At 49.0% G+C, this 18,107-nt stretch overlaps 46 non-coding genes across 46 annotated transcripts; all 46 read right to left on the bottom strand.

Annotated features, from left to right (window-relative positions):
• Positions 1-229: 229 nt before the first annotated feature.
• LOC139615626 (5S ribosomal RNA) lies at positions 230-348 on the bottom strand. Its single transcript, XR_011687505.1, has one exon. It is a non-coding gene; the product is annotated as a 5S ribosomal RNA (ribosomal RNA).
• A 280-nt stretch (positions 349-628) lies between these two features.
• LOC139615627 (5S ribosomal RNA) lies at positions 629-747 on the bottom strand. Its single transcript, XR_011687506.1, has one exon. It is a non-coding gene; the product is annotated as a 5S ribosomal RNA (ribosomal RNA).
• A 280-nt stretch (positions 748-1,027) lies between these two features.
• LOC139615700 (5S ribosomal RNA) lies at positions 1,028-1,146 on the bottom strand. Its single transcript, XR_011687575.1, has one exon. It is a non-coding gene; the product is annotated as a 5S ribosomal RNA (ribosomal RNA).
• Positions 1,147-1,418: 272 nt separating this feature from the next.
• On the bottom strand, positions 1,419-1,537 carry LOC139616411 (5S ribosomal RNA). The gene has a single exon (XR_011688079.1). It is a non-coding gene; the product is annotated as a 5S ribosomal RNA (ribosomal RNA).
• A 272-nt stretch (positions 1,538-1,809) lies between these two features.
• LOC139615729 (5S ribosomal RNA) lies at positions 1,810-1,928 on the bottom strand. The gene has a single exon (XR_011687603.1). It is a non-coding gene; the product is annotated as a 5S ribosomal RNA (ribosomal RNA).
• Positions 1,929-2,200: 272 nt separating this feature from the next.
• LOC139616412 (5S ribosomal RNA) lies at positions 2,201-2,319 on the bottom strand. Its single transcript, XR_011688080.1, has one exon. It is a non-coding gene; the product is annotated as a 5S ribosomal RNA (ribosomal RNA).
• Positions 2,320-2,599: 280 nt separating this feature from the next.
• On the bottom strand, positions 2,600-2,718 carry LOC139616074 (5S ribosomal RNA). The gene has a single exon (XR_011687934.1). It is a non-coding gene; the product is annotated as a 5S ribosomal RNA (ribosomal RNA).
• A 272-nt stretch (positions 2,719-2,990) lies between these two features.
• LOC139616413 (5S ribosomal RNA) lies at positions 2,991-3,109 on the bottom strand. Its single transcript, XR_011688081.1, has one exon. It is a non-coding gene; the product is annotated as a 5S ribosomal RNA (ribosomal RNA).
• A 280-nt stretch (positions 3,110-3,389) lies between these two features.
• Positions 3,390-3,508, bottom strand: LOC139616075 (5S ribosomal RNA). The gene has a single exon (XR_011687935.1). It is a non-coding gene; the product is annotated as a 5S ribosomal RNA (ribosomal RNA).
• A 272-nt stretch (positions 3,509-3,780) lies between these two features.
• LOC139616414 (5S ribosomal RNA) lies at positions 3,781-3,899 on the bottom strand. The gene has a single exon (XR_011688082.1). It is a non-coding gene; the product is annotated as a 5S ribosomal RNA (ribosomal RNA).
• A 280-nt stretch (positions 3,900-4,179) lies between these two features.
• LOC139616415 (5S ribosomal RNA) lies at positions 4,180-4,298 on the bottom strand. The gene has a single exon (XR_011688083.1). It is a non-coding gene; the product is annotated as a 5S ribosomal RNA (ribosomal RNA).
• Positions 4,299-4,570: 272 nt separating this feature from the next.
• LOC139616416 (5S ribosomal RNA) lies at positions 4,571-4,689 on the bottom strand. Its single transcript, XR_011688084.1, has one exon. It is a non-coding gene; the product is annotated as a 5S ribosomal RNA (ribosomal RNA).
• A 272-nt stretch (positions 4,690-4,961) lies between these two features.
• LOC139616417 (5S ribosomal RNA) lies at positions 4,962-5,080 on the bottom strand. The gene has a single exon (XR_011688085.1). It is a non-coding gene; the product is annotated as a 5S ribosomal RNA (ribosomal RNA).
• Positions 5,081-5,360: 280 nt separating this feature from the next.
• On the bottom strand, positions 5,361-5,479 carry LOC139616034 (5S ribosomal RNA). The gene has a single exon (XR_011687896.1). It is a non-coding gene; the product is annotated as a 5S ribosomal RNA (ribosomal RNA).
• Positions 5,480-5,751: 272 nt separating this feature from the next.
• Positions 5,752-5,870, bottom strand: LOC139616419 (5S ribosomal RNA). Its single transcript, XR_011688087.1, has one exon. It is a non-coding gene; the product is annotated as a 5S ribosomal RNA (ribosomal RNA).
• A 280-nt stretch (positions 5,871-6,150) lies between these two features.
• Positions 6,151-6,269, bottom strand: LOC139616077 (5S ribosomal RNA). The gene has a single exon (XR_011687936.1). It is a non-coding gene; the product is annotated as a 5S ribosomal RNA (ribosomal RNA).
• A 272-nt stretch (positions 6,270-6,541) lies between these two features.
• LOC139616420 (5S ribosomal RNA) lies at positions 6,542-6,660 on the bottom strand. Its single transcript, XR_011688088.1, has one exon. It is a non-coding gene; the product is annotated as a 5S ribosomal RNA (ribosomal RNA).
• A 280-nt stretch (positions 6,661-6,940) lies between these two features.
• Positions 6,941-7,059, bottom strand: LOC139616078 (5S ribosomal RNA). Its single transcript, XR_011687937.1, has one exon. It is a non-coding gene; the product is annotated as a 5S ribosomal RNA (ribosomal RNA).
• Positions 7,060-7,331: 272 nt separating this feature from the next.
• Positions 7,332-7,450, bottom strand: LOC139616421 (5S ribosomal RNA). Its single transcript, XR_011688089.1, has one exon. It is a non-coding gene; the product is annotated as a 5S ribosomal RNA (ribosomal RNA).
• A 280-nt stretch (positions 7,451-7,730) lies between these two features.
• On the bottom strand, positions 7,731-7,849 carry LOC139615811 (5S ribosomal RNA). The gene has a single exon (XR_011687680.1). It is a non-coding gene; the product is annotated as a 5S ribosomal RNA (ribosomal RNA).
• Positions 7,850-8,121: 272 nt separating this feature from the next.
• Positions 8,122-8,240, bottom strand: LOC139616422 (5S ribosomal RNA). The gene has a single exon (XR_011688090.1). It is a non-coding gene; the product is annotated as a 5S ribosomal RNA (ribosomal RNA).
• A 272-nt stretch (positions 8,241-8,512) lies between these two features.
• Positions 8,513-8,631, bottom strand: LOC139616423 (5S ribosomal RNA). The gene has a single exon (XR_011688091.1). It is a non-coding gene; the product is annotated as a 5S ribosomal RNA (ribosomal RNA).
• Positions 8,632-8,911: 280 nt separating this feature from the next.
• LOC139616424 (5S ribosomal RNA) lies at positions 8,912-9,030 on the bottom strand. The gene has a single exon (XR_011688092.1). It is a non-coding gene; the product is annotated as a 5S ribosomal RNA (ribosomal RNA).
• A 272-nt stretch (positions 9,031-9,302) lies between these two features.
• LOC139616425 (5S ribosomal RNA) lies at positions 9,303-9,421 on the bottom strand. The gene has a single exon (XR_011688093.1). It is a non-coding gene; the product is annotated as a 5S ribosomal RNA (ribosomal RNA).
• Positions 9,422-9,693: 272 nt separating this feature from the next.
• Positions 9,694-9,812, bottom strand: LOC139616013 (5S ribosomal RNA). Its single transcript, XR_011687876.1, has one exon. It is a non-coding gene; the product is annotated as a 5S ribosomal RNA (ribosomal RNA).
• Positions 9,813-10,084: 272 nt separating this feature from the next.
• On the bottom strand, positions 10,085-10,203 carry LOC139615917 (5S ribosomal RNA). Its single transcript, XR_011687781.1, has one exon. It is a non-coding gene; the product is annotated as a 5S ribosomal RNA (ribosomal RNA).
• A 272-nt stretch (positions 10,204-10,475) lies between these two features.
• LOC139616014 (5S ribosomal RNA) lies at positions 10,476-10,594 on the bottom strand. Its single transcript, XR_011687877.1, has one exon. It is a non-coding gene; the product is annotated as a 5S ribosomal RNA (ribosomal RNA).
• Positions 10,595-10,866: 272 nt separating this feature from the next.
• LOC139615918 (5S ribosomal RNA) lies at positions 10,867-10,985 on the bottom strand. Its single transcript, XR_011687782.1, has one exon. It is a non-coding gene; the product is annotated as a 5S ribosomal RNA (ribosomal RNA).
• Positions 10,986-11,257: 272 nt separating this feature from the next.
• Positions 11,258-11,376, bottom strand: LOC139615984 (5S ribosomal RNA). The gene has a single exon (XR_011687848.1). It is a non-coding gene; the product is annotated as a 5S ribosomal RNA (ribosomal RNA).
• A 272-nt stretch (positions 11,377-11,648) lies between these two features.
• Positions 11,649-11,767, bottom strand: LOC139616426 (5S ribosomal RNA). Its single transcript, XR_011688094.1, has one exon. It is a non-coding gene; the product is annotated as a 5S ribosomal RNA (ribosomal RNA).
• A 280-nt stretch (positions 11,768-12,047) lies between these two features.
• Positions 12,048-12,166, bottom strand: LOC139616427 (5S ribosomal RNA). The gene has a single exon (XR_011688095.1). It is a non-coding gene; the product is annotated as a 5S ribosomal RNA (ribosomal RNA).
• A 280-nt stretch (positions 12,167-12,446) lies between these two features.
• On the bottom strand, positions 12,447-12,565 carry LOC139616428 (5S ribosomal RNA). The gene has a single exon (XR_011688096.1). It is a non-coding gene; the product is annotated as a 5S ribosomal RNA (ribosomal RNA).
• Positions 12,566-12,837: 272 nt separating this feature from the next.
• Positions 12,838-12,956, bottom strand: LOC139616430 (5S ribosomal RNA). The gene has a single exon (XR_011688098.1). It is a non-coding gene; the product is annotated as a 5S ribosomal RNA (ribosomal RNA).
• Positions 12,957-13,236: 280 nt separating this feature from the next.
• LOC139615919 (5S ribosomal RNA) lies at positions 13,237-13,355 on the bottom strand. The gene has a single exon (XR_011687783.1). It is a non-coding gene; the product is annotated as a 5S ribosomal RNA (ribosomal RNA).
• Positions 13,356-13,627: 272 nt separating this feature from the next.
• Positions 13,628-13,746, bottom strand: LOC139616431 (5S ribosomal RNA). Its single transcript, XR_011688099.1, has one exon. It is a non-coding gene; the product is annotated as a 5S ribosomal RNA (ribosomal RNA).
• Positions 13,747-14,026: 280 nt separating this feature from the next.
• Positions 14,027-14,145, bottom strand: LOC139616079 (5S ribosomal RNA). The gene has a single exon (XR_011687938.1). It is a non-coding gene; the product is annotated as a 5S ribosomal RNA (ribosomal RNA).
• Positions 14,146-14,417: 272 nt separating this feature from the next.
• Positions 14,418-14,536, bottom strand: LOC139616432 (5S ribosomal RNA). Its single transcript, XR_011688100.1, has one exon. It is a non-coding gene; the product is annotated as a 5S ribosomal RNA (ribosomal RNA).
• Positions 14,537-14,816: 280 nt separating this feature from the next.
• On the bottom strand, positions 14,817-14,935 carry LOC139616080 (5S ribosomal RNA). Its single transcript, XR_011687939.1, has one exon. It is a non-coding gene; the product is annotated as a 5S ribosomal RNA (ribosomal RNA).
• Positions 14,936-15,207: 272 nt separating this feature from the next.
• LOC139616433 (5S ribosomal RNA) lies at positions 15,208-15,326 on the bottom strand. Its single transcript, XR_011688101.1, has one exon. It is a non-coding gene; the product is annotated as a 5S ribosomal RNA (ribosomal RNA).
• A 280-nt stretch (positions 15,327-15,606) lies between these two features.
• LOC139615812 (5S ribosomal RNA) lies at positions 15,607-15,725 on the bottom strand. Its single transcript, XR_011687681.1, has one exon. It is a non-coding gene; the product is annotated as a 5S ribosomal RNA (ribosomal RNA).
• Positions 15,726-15,997: 272 nt separating this feature from the next.
• On the bottom strand, positions 15,998-16,116 carry LOC139616434 (5S ribosomal RNA). The gene has a single exon (XR_011688102.1). It is a non-coding gene; the product is annotated as a 5S ribosomal RNA (ribosomal RNA).
• Positions 16,117-16,388: 272 nt separating this feature from the next.
• Positions 16,389-16,507, bottom strand: LOC139616435 (5S ribosomal RNA). The gene has a single exon (XR_011688103.1). It is a non-coding gene; the product is annotated as a 5S ribosomal RNA (ribosomal RNA).
• A 280-nt stretch (positions 16,508-16,787) lies between these two features.
• LOC139616436 (5S ribosomal RNA) lies at positions 16,788-16,906 on the bottom strand. The gene has a single exon (XR_011688104.1). It is a non-coding gene; the product is annotated as a 5S ribosomal RNA (ribosomal RNA).
• A 272-nt stretch (positions 16,907-17,178) lies between these two features.
• Positions 17,179-17,297, bottom strand: LOC139616438 (5S ribosomal RNA). The gene has a single exon (XR_011688105.1). It is a non-coding gene; the product is annotated as a 5S ribosomal RNA (ribosomal RNA).
• Positions 17,298-17,569: 272 nt separating this feature from the next.
• Positions 17,570-17,688, bottom strand: LOC139616015 (5S ribosomal RNA). The gene has a single exon (XR_011687878.1). It is a non-coding gene; the product is annotated as a 5S ribosomal RNA (ribosomal RNA).
• Positions 17,689-17,960: 272 nt separating this feature from the next.
• On the bottom strand, positions 17,961-18,079 carry LOC139615921 (5S ribosomal RNA). Its single transcript, XR_011687786.1, has one exon. It is a non-coding gene; the product is annotated as a 5S ribosomal RNA (ribosomal RNA).
• Between the last annotated feature and the right edge of the window lie 28 nt (positions 18,080-18,107).

Raw genomic sequence — 18,107 nt, forward strand, 5'->3', positions numbered from 1 at the left:
CACCATCACAGACATGGCTGTGTATGTCAAGCGCGGGTGTCTTTGCTCGACTTTCTTTCTTTCTTTCTTTCTCTCAACTTGTCAACTGTGTAATGTGATAATATGAAAGTGTGGTTTGTGCACTGTGAGCTGAACTGTCTGCACAGTGATTGACAGTTGAGCAGTGGCACAGTCAGTGCTGTTTACTGAAGCAGCAGCGTCCTCTGTTGTTTGCACAGAAAAGTGAAAAAGCTTACAGCACCTGGTATTCCCAGGCGGTCTCCCATCCAAGTACTAACCAGGCCCGACCCTGCTTAGCTTCCGAGATCTGACGAGATCGGGCGTGCTCAGGGTGGTATGGCCGTAAGCCGCAGAGAAAGTGACAACTACCCTCTTTATACATGATGATCCACACCATCACAGACATGGCTGTGTATGTCAAGCGCGGGTGTCTTTGCTTGACTTTCTTTCTTTCTTTCTTTCTCTCAACTTGTCAACTTGTCAACTGTGTAATGTGATAATATGAAAGTGTGGTTTGTGCACTGTGAGCTGAACTGTCTGCACAGTGATTGACAGTTGAGCAGTGGCACAGTCAGTGCTGTTTACTGAAGCAGCAGCGTCCTCTGTTGTTTGCACAGAAAAGTGAAAAAGCTTACAGCACCTGGTATTCCCAGGCGGTCTCCCATCCAAGTACTAACCAGGCCCGACCCTGCTTAGCTTCCGAGATCTGACGAGATCGGGCGTGCTCAGGGTGGTATGGCCGTAAGCCGGAGAGCAAGTGACAACTACCCCCTTTATACATGATGATCCACACCATCACAGACATGGCTGTGTATGTCAAGCGCGGGTGTCTTTGCTCGACTTTCTTTCTTTCTTTCTTTCTCTCAACTTGTCAACTTGTCAACTGTGTAATGTGATAATATGAAAGTGTGGTTTGTGCACTGTGAGCTGAACTGTCTGCACAGTGATTGACAGTTGAGCAGTGGCACAGTCAGTGCTGTTTACTGAAGCAGCAGCGTCCTCTGTTGTTTGCACAGAAAAGTGAAAAAGCTTACAGCACCTGGTATTCCCAGGCGGTCTCCCACCCAAGTACTAACCAGGCCCGACCCTGCTTAGCTTCCGAGATCGGACGAGATCGGGCGTGCTCAGGGTGGTATGGCCGTAAGCCGCAGAGCAAGTGACAACTACCCCCTTTATACATGATGATCCACACCATCACAGACATGGCTGTGTATATCAAGCGCGGGTGTCTTTGCTCGACTTTCTTTCTTTCTTTCTTTCTCTCAACTTGTCAACTGTGTAATGTGATAATATGAAAGTGTGGTTTGTGCACTGTGAGCTGAACTGTCTGCACAGTGATTGACAGTTGAGCAGTGGCACAGTCAGTGCTGTTTACTGAAGCAGCAGCGTCCTCTGTTGTTTGCACAGAAAAGTGAAAAAGCTTACAGCACCTGGTATTCCCAGGCGGTCTCCCATCCAAGTACTAACCAGGCCCGACCCTGCTTAGCTTCCGAGATCGGACGAGATCGGGCGTGCTCAGGGTGGTATGGCCGTAAGCCGCAGAGCAAGTAACAACTACCCCCTTTATACATGATGATCCACACCATCACAGACATGGCTGTGTATGTCAAGCGCGGGTGTCTTTGCTCGACTTTCTTTCTTTCTTTCTTTCTCTCAACTTGTCAACTGTGTAATGTGATAATATGAAAGTGTGGTTTGTGCACTGTGAGCTGAACTGTCTGCACAGTGATTGACAGTTGAGCAGTGGCACAGTCAGTGCTGTTTACTGAAGCAGCAGCGTCCTCTGTTGTTTGCACAGAAAAGTGAAAAAGCTTACAGCACCTGGTATTCCCAGGCGGTCTCCCATCCAAGTACTAACCAGGCCCGACCCTGCTTAGCTTCCGAGATCGAACGAGATCGGGCGTGCTCAGGGTGGTATGGCCGTAAGCCGCAGAGCAAGTGACAACTACCCCCTTTATACATGATGATCCACACCATCACAGACATGGCTGTGTATGTCAAGCGCGGGTGTCTTTGCTCGACTTTCTTTCTTTCTTTCTTTCTCTCAACTTGTCAACTGTGTAATGTGATAATATGAAAGTGTGGTTTGTGCACTGTGAGCTGAACTGTCTGCACAGTGATTGACAGTTGAGCAGTGGCACAGTCAGTGCTGTTTACTGAAGCAGCAGCGTCCTCTGTTGTTTGCACAGAAAAGTGAAAAAGCTTACAGCACCTGGTATTCCCAGGCGGTCTCCCATCCAAGTACTAACCAGGCCCGACCCTGCTTAGCTTCCGAGATCGGACGAGATCGGGCGTGCTCAGGGTGGTATGGCCGTAAGCCAGAGAGCAAGTGACAACTACCCCCTTTATACATGATGATCCACACCATCACAGACATGGCTGTGTATGTCAAGCGCGGGTGTCTTTGCTTGACTTTCTTTCTTTCTTTCTTTCTCTCAACTTGTCAACTTGTCAACTGTGTAATGTGATAATATGAAAGTGTGGTTTGTGCACTGTGAGCTGAACTGTCTGCACAGTGATTGACAGTTGAGCAGTGGCACAGTCAGTGCTGTTTACTGAAGCAGCAGCGTCCTCTGTTGTTTGCACAGAAAAGTGAAAAAGTTTACAGCACCTGGTATTCCCAGGCGGTCTCCCACCCAAGCACTAATCAGGCCCGACCCTGCTTAGCTTCCGAGATCGGACGAGATCGGGCGTGCTCAGGGTGGTATGGCCGTAAGCCACAGAGCAAGTGACAACTACCCCCTTTATACATGATGATCCACACCATCACAGACATGGCTGTGTATGTCAAGCGCGGGTGTCTTTGCTCGACTTTCTTTCTTTCTTTCTTTCTCTCAACTTGTCAACTGTGTAATGTGATAATATGAAAGTGTGGTTTGTGCACTGTGAGCTGAACTGTCTGCACAGTGATTGACAGTTGAGCAGTGGCACAGTCAGTGCTGTTTACTGAAGCAGCAGCGTCCTCTGTTGTTTGCACAGAAAAGTGAAAAAGCTTACAGCACCTGGTATTCCCAGGCGGTCTCCCATCCAAGTACTAACCAGGCCCGACCCTGCTTAGCTTCCGAGATCGGACGAGATCGGGCGTGCTCAGGGTGGTATGGCCGTAAGCCGGAGAGCAAGTGACAACTACCCCCTTTATACATGATGATCCACACCATCACAGACATGGCTGTGTATGTCAAGCGCGGGTGTCTTTGCTTGACTTTCTTTCTTTCTTTCTTTCTCTCAACTTGTCAACTTGTCAACTGTGTAATGTGATAATATGAAAGTGTGGTTTGTGCACTGTGAGCTGAACTGTCTGCACAGTGATTGACAGTTGAGCAGTGGCACAGTCAGTGCTGTTTACTGAAGCAGCAGCGTCCTCTGTTGTTTGCACAGAAAAGTGAAAAAGTTTACAGCACCTGGTATTCCCAGGCGGTCTCCCACCCAAGCACTAATCAGGCCCGACCCTGCTTAGCTTCCGAGATCGGACGAGATCGGGCGTGCTCAGGGTGGTATGGCCGTAAGCCGCAGAGCAAGTGACAACTACCCCCTTTATACATGATGATCCACACCATCACAGACATGGCTGTGTATGTCAAGCGCGGGTGTCTTTGCTCGACTTTCTTTCTTTCTTTCTTTCTCTCAACTTGTCAACTGTGTAATGTGATAATATGAAAGTGTGGTTTGTGCACTGTGAGCTGAACTGTCTGCACAGTGATTGACAGTTGAGCAGTGGCACAGTCAGTGCTGTTTACTGAAGCAGCAGCGTCCTCTGTTGTTTGCACAGAAAAGTGAAAAAGCTTACAGCACCTGGTATTCCCAGGCGGTCTCCCATCCAAGTACTAACCAGGCCCGACCCTGCTTAGCTTCCGAGATCGGACGAGATCGGGCGTGCTCAGGGTGGTATGGCCGTAAGCCGGAGAGCAAGTGACAACTACCCCCTTTATACATGATGATCCACACCATCACAGACATGGCTGTGTATGTCAAGCGCGGGTGTCTTTGCTTGACTTTCTTTTTTTCTTTCTTTCTCTCAACTAGTCAACTTGTCAACTGTGTAATGTGATAATATGAAAGTGTGGTTTGTGCACTGTGAGCTGAACTGTCTGCACAGTGATTGACAGTTGAGCAGTGGCACAGTCAGTGCTGTTTACTGAAGCAGCAGCGTCCTCTGTTGTTTGCACAGAAAAGTGAAAAAGCTTACAGCACCTGGTATTCCCAGGCGGTCTCCCATCCAAGTACTAACCAGGCCCGACCCTGCTTAGCTTCCGAGATCGGACGAGATCGGGCGTGCTCAGGGTGGTATGGCCGTAAGCCGCAGAGAAAGTGACAACTACCCCCTTTATACATGATGATCCACACCATCACAGACATGGCTGTGTATGTCAAGCGCGGGTGTCTTTGCTCGACTTTCTTTCTTTCTTTCTTTCTCTCAACTTGTCAACTGTGTAATGTGATAATATGAAAGTGTGGTTTGTGCACTGTGAGCTGAACTGTCTGCACAGTGATTGACAGTTGAGCAGTGGCACAGTCAGTGCTGTTTACTGAAGCAGCAGCGTCCTCTGTTGTTTGCACAGAAAAGTGAAAAAGCTTACAGCACCTGGTATTCCCAGGCGGTCTCCCATCCAAGTACTAACCAGGCCCGACCCTGCTTAGCTTCCGAGATCGGACGAGATCGGGCGTGCTCAGGGTGGTATGGCCGTAAGCCGCAGAGAAAGTGACAACTACCCCCTTTATACATGATGATCCACACCATCACAGACATGGCTGTGTATGTCAAGCACGGGTGTCTTTGCTCGACTTTCTTTCTTTCTTTCTTTCTCTCAACTTGTCAACTGTGTAATGTGATAATATGAAAGTGTGGTTTGTGCACTGTGAGCTGAACTGTCTGCACAGTGATTGACAGTTGAGCAGTGGCACAGTCAGTGCTGTTTACTGAAGCAGCAGCGTCCTCTGTTGTTTGCACAGAAAAGTGAAAAAGCTTACAGCACCTGGTATTCCCAGGCGGTCTCCCATCCAAGTACTAACCAGGCCCGACCCTGCTTAGCTTCCGAGATCGGACGAGATCGGGCGTGCTCAGGGTGGTATGGCCGTAAGCCGCAGAGCAAGTCACAACTACCCCCTTTATACATGATGATCCACACCATCACAGACATGGCTGTGTATGTCAAGCGCGGGTGTCTTTGCTTGACTTTCTTTCTTTCTTTCTTTCTCTCAACTTGTCAACTTGTCAACTGTGTAATGTGATAATATGAAAGTGTGGTTTGTGCACTGTGAGCTGAACTGTCTGCACAGTGATTGACAGTTGAGCAGTGGCACAGTCAGTGCTGTTTACTGAAGCAGCAGCGTCCTCTGTTGTTTGCACAGAAAAGTGAAAAAGTTTACAGCACCTGGTATTCCCAGGCGGTCTCCCACCCAAGTACTAACCAGGCCCGACCTTGCTTAGCTTCCGAGATCGGACGAGATCGGGCGTGCTCAGGGTGGTATGGCCGTAAGCCGCAGAGCAAGTGACAACTACCCCCTTTATACATGATGATCCACACCATCACAGACATGGCTGTGTATGTCAAGCGCGGGTGTCTTTGCTCGACTTTCTTTCTTTCTTTCTTTCTCTCAACTTGTCAACTGTGTAATGTGATAATATGAAAGTGTGGTTTGTGCACTGTGAGCTGAACTGTCTGCACAGTGATTGACAGTTGAGCAGTGGCACAGTCAGTGCTGTTTACTGAAGCAGCAGCGTCCTCTGTTGTTTGCACAGAAAAGTGAAAAAGCTTACAGCACCTGGTATTCCCAGGCGGTCTCCCATCCAAGTACTAACCAGGCCCGACCCTGCTTAGCTTCCGAGATCGGACGAGATCGGGCGTGCTCAGGGTGGTATGGCCGTAAGCCAGAGAGCAAGTGACAACTACCCCCTTTATACATGATGATCCACACCATCACAGACATGGCTGTGTATGTCAAGCGCGGGTGTCTTTGCTTGACTTTCTTTCTTTCTTTCTTTCTCTCAACTTGTCAACTTGTCAACTGTGTAATGTGATAATATGAAAGTGTGGTTTGTGCACTGTGAGCTGAACTGTCTGCACAGTGATTGACAGTTGAGCAGTGGCACAGTCAGTGCTGTTTACTGAAGCAGCAGCGTCCTCTGTTGTTTGCACAGAAAAGTGAAAAAGTTTACAGCACCTGGTATTCCCAGGCGGTCTCCCACCCAAGCACTAATCAGGCCCGACCCTGCTTAGCTTCCGAGATCGGACGAGATCGGGCGTGCTCAGGGTGGTATGGCCGTAAGCCACAGAGCAAGTGACAACTACCCCCTTTATACATGATGATCCACACCATCACAGACATGGCTGTGTATGTCAAGCGCGGGTGTCTTTGCTCGACTTTCTTTCTTTCTTTCTTTCTCTCAACTTGTCAACTGTGTAATGTGATAATATGAAAGTGTGGTTTGTGCACTGTGAGCTGAACTGTCTGCACAGTGATTGACAGTTGAGCAGTGGCACAGTCAGTGCTGTTTACTGAAGCAGCAGCGTCCTCTGTTGTTTGCACAGAAAAGTGAAAAAGCTTACAGCACCTGGTATTCCCAGGCGGTCTCCCATCCAAGTACTAACCAGGCCCGACCCTGCTTAGCTTCCGAGATCGGACGAGATCGGGCGTGCTCAGGGTGGTATGGCCGTAAGCCGGAGAGCAAGTGACAACTACCCCCTTTATACATGATGATCCACACCATCACAGACATGGCTGTGTATGTCAAGCGCGGGTGTCTTTGCTTGACTTTCTTTCTTTCTTTCTTTCTCTCAACTTGTCAACTTGTCAACTGTGTAATGTGATAATATGAAAGTGTGGTTTGTGCACTGTGAGCTGAACTGTCTGCACAGTGATTGACAGTTGAGCAGTGGCACAGTCAGTGCTGTTTACTGAAGCAGCAGCGTCCTCTGTTGTTTGCACAGAAAAGTGAAAAAGTTTACAGCACCTGGTATTCCCAGGCGGTCTCCCACCCAAGCACTAATCAGGCCCGACCCTGCTTAGCTTCCGAGATCGGACGAGATCGGGCGTGCTCAGGGTGGTATGGCCGTAAGCCGCAGAGCAAGTGACAACTACCCCCTTTATACATGATGATCCACACCATCACAGACATGGCTGTGTATGTCAAGCGCGGGTGTCTTTGCTCGACTTTCTTTCTTTCTTTCTTTCTCTCAACTTGTCAACTGTGTAATGTGATAATATGAAAGTGTGGTTTGTGCACTGTGAGCTGAACTGTCTGCACAGTGATTGACAGTTGAGCAGTGGCACAGTCAGTGCTGTTTACTGAAGCAGCAGCGTCCTCTGTTGTTTGCACAGAAAAGTGAAAAAGCTTACAGCACCTGGTATTCCCAGGCGGTCTCCCATCCAAGTACTAACCAGGCCCGACCCTGCTTAGCTTCCGAGATCGGACGAGATCGGGCGTGCTCAGGGTGGTATGGCCGTAAGCCGGAGAGCAAGTGACAACTACCCCCTTTATACATGATGATCCACACCATCACAGACATGGCTGTGTATGTCAAGCGCGGGTGTCTTTGCTTGACTTTCTTTTTTTCTTTCTTTCTCTCAACTTGTCAACTTGTCAACTGTGTAATGTGATAATATGAAAGTGTGGTTTGTGCACTGTGAGCTGAACTGTCTGCACAGTGATTGACAGTTGAGCAGTGGCACAGTCAGTGCTGTTTACTGAAGCAGCAGCGTCCTCTGTTGTTTGCACAGAAAAGTGAAAAAGCTTACAGCACCTGGTATTCCCAGGCGGTCTCCCATCCAAGTACTAACCAGGCCCGACCCTGCTTAGCTTCCGAGATCCGACGAGATCGGGCGTGCTCAGGGTGGTATGGCCGTAAGCCGCAGAGAAAGTGACAACTACCCCCTTTATACATGATGATCCACACCATCACAGACATGGCTGTGTATGTCAAGCGCGGGTGTCTTTGCTCGACTTTCTTTCTTTCTTTCTTTCTCTCAACTTGTCAACTGTGTAATGTGATAATATGAAAGTGTGGTTTGTGCACTGTGAGCTGAACTGTCTGCACAGTGATTGACAGTTGAGCAGTGGCACAGTCAGTGCTGTTTACTGAAGCAGCAGCGTCCTCTGTTGTTTGCACAGAAAAGTGAAAAAGCTTACAGCACCTGGTATTCCCAGGCGGTCTCCCATCCAAGTACTAACCAGGCCCGACCCTGCTTAGCTTCCGAGATCGGACGAGATCGGGCGTGCTCAGGGTGGTATGGCCGTAAGCCGCAGAGAAAGTGACAACTACCCCCTTTATACATGATGATCCACACCATCACAGACATGGCTGTGTATGTCAAGCACGGGTGTCTTTGCTCGACTTTCTTTCTTTCTTTCTTTCTCTCAACTTGTCAACTGTGTAATGTGATAATATGAAAGTGTGGTTTGTGCACTGTGAGCTGAACTGTCTGCACAGTGATTGACAGTTGAGCAGTGGCACAGTCAGTGCTGTTTACTGAAGCAGCAGCGTCCTCTGTTGTTTGCACAGAAAAGTGAAAAAGCTTACAGCACCTGGTATTCCCAGGCGGTCTCCCATCCAAGTACTAACCAGGCCCGACCCTGCTTAGCTTCCGAGATCGGACGAGATCGGGCGTGCTCAGGGTGGTATGGCCGTAAGCCGCAGAGCAAGTCACAACTACCCCCTTTATACATGATGATCCACACCATCACAGACATGGCTGTGTATGTCAAGCGCGGGTGTCTTTGCTTGACTTTCTTTCTTTCTTTCTTTCTCTCAACTTGTCAACTTGTCAACTGTGTAATGTGATAATATGAAAGTGTGGTTTGTGCACTGTGAGCTGAACTGTCTGCACAGTGATTGACAGTTGAGCAGTGGCACAGTCAGTGCTGTTTACTGAAGCAGCAGCGTCCTCTGTTGTTTGCACAGAAAAGTGAAAAAGCTTACAGCACCTGGTATTCCCAGGCGGTCTCCCATCCAAGTACTAACCAGGCCCGACCCTGCTTAGCTTCCGAGATCGGACGAGATCGGGCGTGCTCAGGGTGGTATGGCCGTAAGCCGCAGAGCAAGTGACAACTACCCCCTTTATACATGATGATCCACACCATCACAGACATGGCTGTGTATGTCAAGCGCGGGTGTCTTTGCTCGACTTTCTTTCTTTCTTTCTTTCTCTCAACTTGTCAACTGTGTAATGTGATAATATGAAAGTGTGGTTTGTGCACTGTGAGCTGAACTGTCTGCACAGTGATTGACAGTTGAGCAGTGGCACAGTCAGTGCTGTTTACTGAAGCAGCAGCGTCCTCTGTTGTTTGCACAGAAAAGTGAAAAAGCTTACAGCACCTGGTATTCCCAGGCGGTCTCCCATCCAAGTACTAACCAGGCCCGACCCTGCTTAGCTTCCGAGATCGGACGAGATCGGGCGTGCTCAGGGTGGTATGGCCGTAAGCCGCAGAGCAAGTGACAACTACCCCCTTTATACATGATGATCCACACCATCACAGACATGGCTGTGTATGTCAAGCGCGGGTGTCTTTGCTCGACTTTCTTTCTTTCTTTCTTTCTCTCAACTTGTCAACTGTGTAATGTGAAAATATGAAAGTGTGGTTTGTGCACTGTGAGCTGAACTGTCTGCACAGTGATTGACAGTTGAGCAGTGGCACAGTCAGTGCTGTTTACTGAAGCAGCAGCGTCCTCTGTTGTTTGCACAGAAAAGTGAAAAAGCTTACAGCACCTGGTATTCCCAGGCGGTCTCCCATCCAAGTACTAACCATGCCCGACCCTGCTTAGCTTCCGAGATCAGACGAGATCGGGCGTGCTCAGGGTGGTATGGCCGTAAGCCGCAGAGCAAGTGACAACTACCCCCTTTATACATGATGATCCACACCATCACAGACATGGCTGTGTATGTCAAGCGCGGGTGTCTTTGCTCGACTTTCTTTCTTTCTTTCTTTCTCTCAACTTGTCAACTGTGTAATGTGATAATATGAAAGTGTGGTTTGTGCACTGTGAGCTGAACTGTCTGCACAGTGATTGACAGTTGAGCAGTGGCACAGTCAGTGCTGTTTACTGAAGCAGCAGCGTCCTCTGTTGTTTGCACAGAAAAGTGAAAAAGCTTACAGCACCTGGTATTCCCAGGCGGTCTCCCACCCAAGTACTAACCAGGCCCGACCTTGCTTAGCTTCCGAGATCGGACGAGATCGGGCGTGCTCAGGGTGGTATGGCCGTAAGCCACAGAGCAAGTGACAACTACCCCCTTTATACATGATGATCCACACCATCACAGACATGGCTGTGTATGTCAAGCGCGGGTGTCTTTGCTCGACTTTCTTTCTTTCTTTCTTTCTCTCAACTTGTCAACTGTGTAATGTGAAAATATGAAAGTGTGGTTTGTGCACTGTGAGCTGAACTGTCTGCACAGTGATTGACAGTTGAGCAGTGGCACAGTCAGTGCTGTTTACTGAAGCAGCAGCGTCCTCTGTTGTTTGCACAGAAAAGTGAAAAAGCTTACAGCACCTGGTATTCCCAGGCGGTCTCCCATCCAAGTACTAACCATGCCCGACCCTGCTTAGCTTCCGAGATCAGACGAGATCGGGCGTGCTCAGGGTGGTATGGCCGTAAGCCGCAGAGCAAGTGACAACTACCCCCTTTATACATGATGATCCACACCATCACAGACATGGCTGTGTATGTCAAGCGCGGGTGTCTTTGCTCGACTTTCTTTCTTTCTTTCTTTCTCTCAACTTGTCAACTGTGTAATGTGATAATATGAAAGTGTGGTTTGTGCACTGTGAGCTGAACTGTCTGCACAGTGATTGACAGTTGAGCAGTGGCACAGTCAGTGCTGTTTACTGAAGCAGCAGCGTCCTCTGTTGTTTGCACAGAAAAGTGAAAAAGCTTACAGCACCTGGTATTCCCAGGCGGTCTCCCACCCAAGTACTAACCAGGCCCGACCTTGCTTAGCTTCCGAGATCGGACGAGATCGGGCGTGCTCAGGGTGGTATGGCCGTAAGCCGCAGAGCAAGTGACAACTACCCCCTTTATACATGATGATCCACACCATCACAGACATGGCTGTGTATGTCAAGCGCGGGTGTCTTTGCTCGACTTTCTTTCTTTCTTTCTTTCTCTCAACTTGTCAACTGTGTAATGTGATAATATGAAAGTGTGGTTTGTGCACTGTGAGCTGAACTGTCTGCACAGTGATTGACAGTTGAGCAGTGGCACAGTCAGTGCTGTTTACTGAAGCAGCAGCGTCCTCTGTTGTTTGCACAGAAAAGTGAAAAAGCTTACAGCACCTGGTATTCCCAGGCGGTCTCCCACCCAAGTACTAACCAGGCCCGACCCTGCTTAGTTTCCGAGATCGGACGAGATCGGGCGTGCTCAGGGTGGTATGGCCGTAAGCCGCAGAGCAAGTGACAACTACCCCCTTTATACATGATGATCCACACCATCACAGACATGGCTGTGTATGTCAAGCGCGGGTGTCTTTGCTCGACTTTCTTTCTTTCTTTCTTTCTCTCAACTTGTCAACTGTGTAATGTGATAATATGAAAGTGTGGTTTGTGCACTGTGAGCTGAACTGTCTGCACAGTGATTGACAGTTGAGCAGTGGCACAGTCAGTGCTGTTTACTGAAGCAGCAGCGTCCTCTGTTGTTTGCACAGAAAAGTGAAAAAGCTTACAGCACCTGGTATTCCCAGGCGGTCTCCCATCCAAGTACTAACCAGGCCCGACCCTGCTTAGCTTCCGAGATCGGACGAGATCGGGCGTGCTCAGGGTGGTATGGCCGTAAGCCGCAGAGAAAGTGACAACTACCCCCTTTATACATGATGATCCACACCATCACAGACATGGCTGTGTATGTCAAGCGCGGGTGTCTTTGCTTGACTTTCTTTCTTTCTTTCTTTCTCTCAACTTGTCAACTTGTCAACTGTGTAATGTGATAATATGAAAGTGTGGTTTGTGCACTGTGAGCTGAACTGTCTGCACAGTGATTGACAGTTGAGCAGTGGCACAGTCAGTGCTGTTTACTGAAGCAGCAGCGTCCTCTGTTGTTTGCACAGAAAAGTGAAAAAGCTTACAGCACCTGGTATTCCCAGGCGGTCTCCCATCCAAGTACTAACCAGGCCCGACCCTGCTTAGCTTCCGAGATCGGACGAGATCGGGCGTGCTCAGGGTGGTATGGCCGTAAGCCGCAGAGCAAGTCACAACTACCCCCTTTATACATGATGATCCACACCATCACAGACATGGCTGTGTATGTCAAGCGCGGGTGTCTTTGCTTGACTTTCTTTCTTTCTTTCTTTCTCTCAACTTGTCAACTTGTCAACTGTGTAATGTGATAATATGAAAGTGTGGTTTGTGCACTGTGAGCTGAACTGTCTGCACAGTGATTGACAGTTGAGCAGTGGCACAGTCAGTGCTGTTTACTGAAGCAGCAGCGTCCTCTGTTGTTTGCACAGAAAAGTGAAAAAGCTTACAGCACCTGGTATTCCCAGGCGGTCTCCCATCCAAGTACTAACCAGGCCCGACCCTGCTTAGCTTCCGAGATCGGACGAGATCGGGCGTGCTCAGGGTGGTATGGCCGTAAGCCGCAGAGCAAGTGACAACTACCCCCTTTATACATGATGATCCACACCATCACAGACATGGCTGTGTATGTCAAGCGCGGGTGTCTTTGCTCGACTTTCTTTCTTTCTTTCTTTCTCTCAACTTGTCAACTGTGTAATGTGATAATATGAAAGTGTGGTTTGTGCACTGTGAGCTGAACTGTCTGCACAGTGATTGACAGTTGAGCAGTGGCACAGTCAGTGCTGTTTACTGAAGCAGCAGCGTCCTCTGTTGTTTGCACAGAAAAGTGAAAAAGCTTACAGCACCTGGTATTCCCAGGCGGTCTCCCATCCAAGTACTAACCAGGCCCGACCCTGCTTAGCTTCCGAGATCGGACGAGATCGGGCGTGCTCAGGGTGGTATGGCCGTAAGCCGCAGAGCAAGTCACAACTACCCCCTTTATACATGATGATCCACACCATCACAGACATGGCTGTGTATGTCAAGCGCGGGTGTCTTTGCTTGACTTTCTTTCTTTCTTTCTTTCTCTCAACTTGTCAACTTGTCAACTGTGTAATGTGATAATATGAAAGTGTGGTTTGTGCACTGTGAGCTGAACTGTCTGCACAGTGATTGACAGTTGAGCAGTGGCACAGTCAGTGCTGTTTACTGAAGCAGCAGCGTCCTCTGTTGTTTGCACAGAAAAGTGAAAAAGCTTACAGCACCTGGTATTCCCAGGCGGTCTCCCACCCAAGTACTAACCAGGCCCGACCTTGCTTAGCTTCCGAGATCGGACGAGATCGGGCGTGCTCAGGGTGGTATGGCCGTAAGCCGCAGAGCAAGTGACAACTACCCCCTTTATACATGATGATCCACACCATCACAGACATGGCTGTGTATGTCAAGCGCGGGTGTCTTTGCTCGACTTTCTTTCTTTCTTTCTTTCTCTCAACTTGTCAACTGTGTAATGTGATAATATGAAAGTGTGGTTTGTGCACTGTGAGCTGAACTGTCTGCACAGTGATTGACAGTTGAGCAGTGGCACAGTCAGTGCTGTTTACTGAAGCAGCAGCGTCCTCTGTTGTTTGCACAGAAAAGTGAAAAAGCTTACAGCACCTGGTATTCCCAGGCGGTCTCCCATCCAAGTACTAACCAGGCCCGACCCTGCTTAGCTTCCGAGATCGGACGAGATCGGGCGTGCTCAGGGTGGTATGGCCGTAAGCCAGAGAGCAAGTGACAACTACCCCCTTTATACATGATGATCCACACCATCACAGACATGGCTGTGTATGTCAAGCGCGGGTGTCTTTGCTTGACTTTCTTTCTTTCTTTCTTTCTCTCAACTTGTCAACTTGTCAACTGTGTAATGTGATAATATGAAAGTGTGGTTTGTGCACTGTGAGCTGAACTGTCTGCACAGTGATTGACAGTTGAGCAGTGGCACAGTCAGTGCTGTTTACTGAAGCAGCAGCGTCCTCTGTTGTTTGCACAGAAAAGTGAAAAAGTTTACAGCACCTGGTATTCCCAGGCGGTCTCCCACCCAAGCACTAATCAGGCCCGACCCTGCTTAGCTTCCGAGATCGGACGAGATCGGGCGTGCTCAGGGTGGTATGGCCGTAAGCCACAGAGCAAGTGACAACTACCCCCTTTATACATGATGATCCACACCATCACAGACATGGCTGTGTATGTCAAGCGCGGGTGTCTTTGCTCGACTTTCTTTCTTTCTTTCTTTCTCTCAACTTGTCAACTGTGTAATGTGATAATATGAAAGTGTGGTTTGTGCACTGTGAGCTGAACTGTCTGCACAGTGATTGACAGTTGAGCAGTGGCACAGTCAGTGCTGTTTACTGAAGCAGCAGCGTCCTCTGTTGTTTGCACAGAAAAGTGAAAAAGCTTACAGCACCTGGTATTCCCAGGCGGTCTCCCATCCAAGTACTAACCAGGCCCGACCCTGCTTAGCTTCCGAGATCGGACGAGATCGGGCGTGCTCAGGGTGGTATGGCCGTAAGCCGGAGAGCAAGTGACAACTACCCCCTTTATACATGATGATCCACACCATCACAGACATGGCTGTGTATGTCAAGCGCGGGTGTCTTTGCTTGACTTTCTTTCTTTCTTTCTTTCTCTCAACTTGTCAACTTGTCAACTGTGTAATGTGATAATATGAAAGTGTGGTTTGTGCACTGTGAGCTGAACTGTCTGCACAGTGATTGACAGTTGAGCAGTGGCACAGTCAGTGCTGTTTACTGAAGCAGCAGCGTCCTCTGTTGTTTGCACAGAAAAGTGAAAAAGTTTACAGCACCTGGTATTCCCAGGCGGTCTCCCACCCAAGCACTAATCAGGCCCGACCCTGCTTAGCTTCCGAGATCGGACGAGATCGGGCGTGCTCAGGGTGGTATGGCCGTAAGCCGCAGAGCAAGTGACAACTACCCCCTTTATACATGATGATCCACACCATCACAGACATGGCTGTGTATGTCAAGCGCGGGTGTCTTTGCTCGACTTTCTTTCTTTCTTTCTTTCTCTCAACTTGTCAACTGTGTAATGTGATAATATGAAAGTGTGGTTTGTGCACTGTGAGCTGAACTGTCTGCACAGTGATTGACAGTTGAGCAGTGGCACAGTCAGTGCTGTTTACTGAAGCAGCAGCGTCCTCTGTTGTTTGCACAGAAAAGTGAAAAAGCTTACAGCACCTGGTATTCCCAGGCGGTCTCCCATCCAAGTACTAACCAGGCCCGACCCTGCTTAGCTTCCGAGATCGGACGAGATCGGGCGTGCTCAGGGTGGTATGGCCGTAAGCCGGAGAGCAAGTGACAACTACCCCCTTTATACATGATGATCCACACCATCACAGACATGGCTGTGTATGTCAAGCGCGGGTGTCTTTGCTTGACTTTCTTTTTTTCTTTCTTTCTCTCAACTTGTCAACTTGTCAACTGTGTAATGTGATAATATGAAAGTGTGGTTTGTGCACTGTGAGCTGAACTGTCTGCACAGTGATTGACAGTTGAGCAGTGGCACAGTCAGTGCTGTTTACTGAAGCAGCAGCGTCCTCTGTTGTTTGCACAGAAAAGTGAAAAAGCTTACAGCACCTGGTATTCCCAGGCGGTCTCCCATCCAAGTACTAACCAGGCCCGACCCTGCTTAGCTTCCGAGATCCGACGAGATCGGGCGTGCTCAGGGTGGTATGGCCGTAAGCCGCAGAGAAAGTGACAACTACCCCCTTTATACATGATGATCCACACCATCACAGACATGGCTGTGTATGTCAAGCGCGGGTGTCTTTGCTCGACTTTCTTTCTTTCTTTCTTTCTCTCAACTTGTCAACTGTGTAATGTGATAATATGAAAGTGTGGTTTGTGCACTGTGAGCTGAACTGTCTGCACAGTGATTGACAGTTGAGCAGTGGCACAGTCAGTGCTGTTTACTGAAGCAGCAGCGTCCTCTGTTGTTTGCACAGAAAAGTGAAAAAGCTTACAGCACCTGGTATTCCCAGGCGGTCTCCCATCCAAGTACTAACCAGGCCCGACCCTGCTTAGCTTCCGAGATCGGACGAGATCGGGCGTGCTCAGGGTGGTATGGCCGTAAGCCGCAGAGAAAGTGACAACTACCCCCTTTATACATGATGATCCACACCATCACAGACATGGCTGTGTATGTCAAGCACGGGTGTCTTTGCTCGACTTTCTTTCTTTCTTTCTTTCTCTCAACTTGTCAACTGTGTAATGTGATAATATGAAAGTGTGGTTTGTGCACTGTGAGCTGAACTGTCTGCACAGTGATTGACAGTTGAGCAGTGGCACAGTCAGTGCTGTTTACTGAAGCAGCAGCGTCCTCTGTTGTTTGCACAGAAAAGTGAAAAAGCTTACAGCACCTGGTATTCCCAGGCGGTCTCCCATCCAAGTACTAACCAGGCCCGACCCTGCTTAGCTTCCGAGATCGGACGAGATCGGGCGTGCTCAGGGTGGTATGGCCGTAAGCCGCAGAGCAAGTCACAACTACCCCCTTTATACATGATGATCCACACCATCACAGACATGGCTGTGTATGTCAAGCGCGGGTGTCTTTGCTTGACTTTCTTTCTTTCTTTCTTTCTCTCAACTTGTCAACTTGTCAACTGTGTAATGTGATAATATGAAAGTGTGGTTTGTGCACTGTGAGCTGAACTGTCTGCACAGTGATTGACAGTTGAGCAGTGGCACAGTCAGTGCTGTTTACTGAAGCAGCAGCGTCCTCTGTTGTTTGCACAGAAAAGTGAAAAAGCTTACAGCACCTGGTATTCCCAGGCGGTCTCCCATCCAAGTACTAACCAGGCCCGACCCTGCTTAGCTTCCGAGATCGGACGAGATCGGGCGTGCTCAGGGTGGTATGGCCGTAAGCCGCAGAGCAAGTGACAACTACCCCCTTTATACATGATGATCCACACCATCACAGACATGGCTGTGTATGTCAAGCGCGGGTGTCTTTGCTCGACTTTCTTTCTTTCTTTCTTTCTCTCAACTTGTCAACTGTGTAATGTGATAATATGAAAGTGTGGTTTGTGCACTGTGAGCTGAACTGTCTGCACAGTGATTGACAGTTGAGCAGTGGCACAGTCAGTGCTGTTTACTGAAGCAGCAGCGTCCTCTGTTGTTTGCACAGAAAAGTGAAAAAGCTTACAGCACCTGGTATTCCCAGGCGGTCTCCCATCCAAGTACTAACCAGGCCCGACCCTGCTTAGCTTCCGAGATCGGACGAGATCGGGCGTGCTCAGGGTGGTATGGCCGTAAGCCGCAGAGCAAGTGACAACTACCCCCTTTATACATGATGATCCACACCATCACAGACATGGCTGTGTATGTCAAGCGCGGGTGTCTTTGCTCGACTTTCTTTCTTTCTTTCTTTCTCTCAACTTGTCAACTGTGTAATGTGAAAATATGAAAGTGTGGTTTGTGCACTGTGAGCTGAACTGTCTGCACAGTGATTGACAGTTGAGCAGTGGCACAGTCAGTGCTGTTTACTGAAGCAGCAGCGTCCTCTGTTGTTTGCACAGAAAAGTGAAAAAGCTTACAGCACCTGGTATTCCCAGGCGGTCTCCCATCCAAGTACTAACCATGCCCGACCCTGCTTAGCTTCCGAGATCAGACGAGATCGGGCGTGCTCAGGGTGGTATGGCCGTAAGCCGCAGAGCAAGTGACAACTACCCCCTTTATACATGATGATCCACACCATCACAGACATGGCTGTGTATGTCAAGCGCGGGTGTCTTTGCTCGACTTTCTTTCTTTCTTTCTTTCTCTCAACTTGTCAACTGTGTAATGTGATAATATGAAAGTGTGGTTTGTGCACTGTGAGCTGAACTGTCTGCACAGTGATTGACAGTTGAGCAGTGGCACAGTCAGTGCTGTTTACTGAAGCAGCAGCGTCCTCTGTTGTTTGCACAGAAAAGTGAAAAAGCTTACAGCACCTGGTATTCCCAGGCGGTCTCCCACCCAAGTACTAACCAGGCCCGACCTTGCTTAGCTTCCGAGATCGGACGAGATCGGGCGTGCTCAGGGTGGTATGGCCGTAAGCCGCAGAGCAAGTGACAACTACCCCCTTT

Source organism: Trachinotus anak, unplaced genomic scaffold (assembly GCF_046630095.1).
Source record: "Trachinotus anak isolate AG129_WGS33_773 ecotype Australia unplaced genomic scaffold, CSIRO_AGI_Tana_v1 ptg000056l, whole genome shotgun sequence".
In the NCBI taxonomy this organism is placed as follows: domain Eukaryota; kingdom Metazoa; phylum Chordata; class Actinopteri; order Carangiformes; family Carangidae; genus Trachinotus; species Trachinotus anak.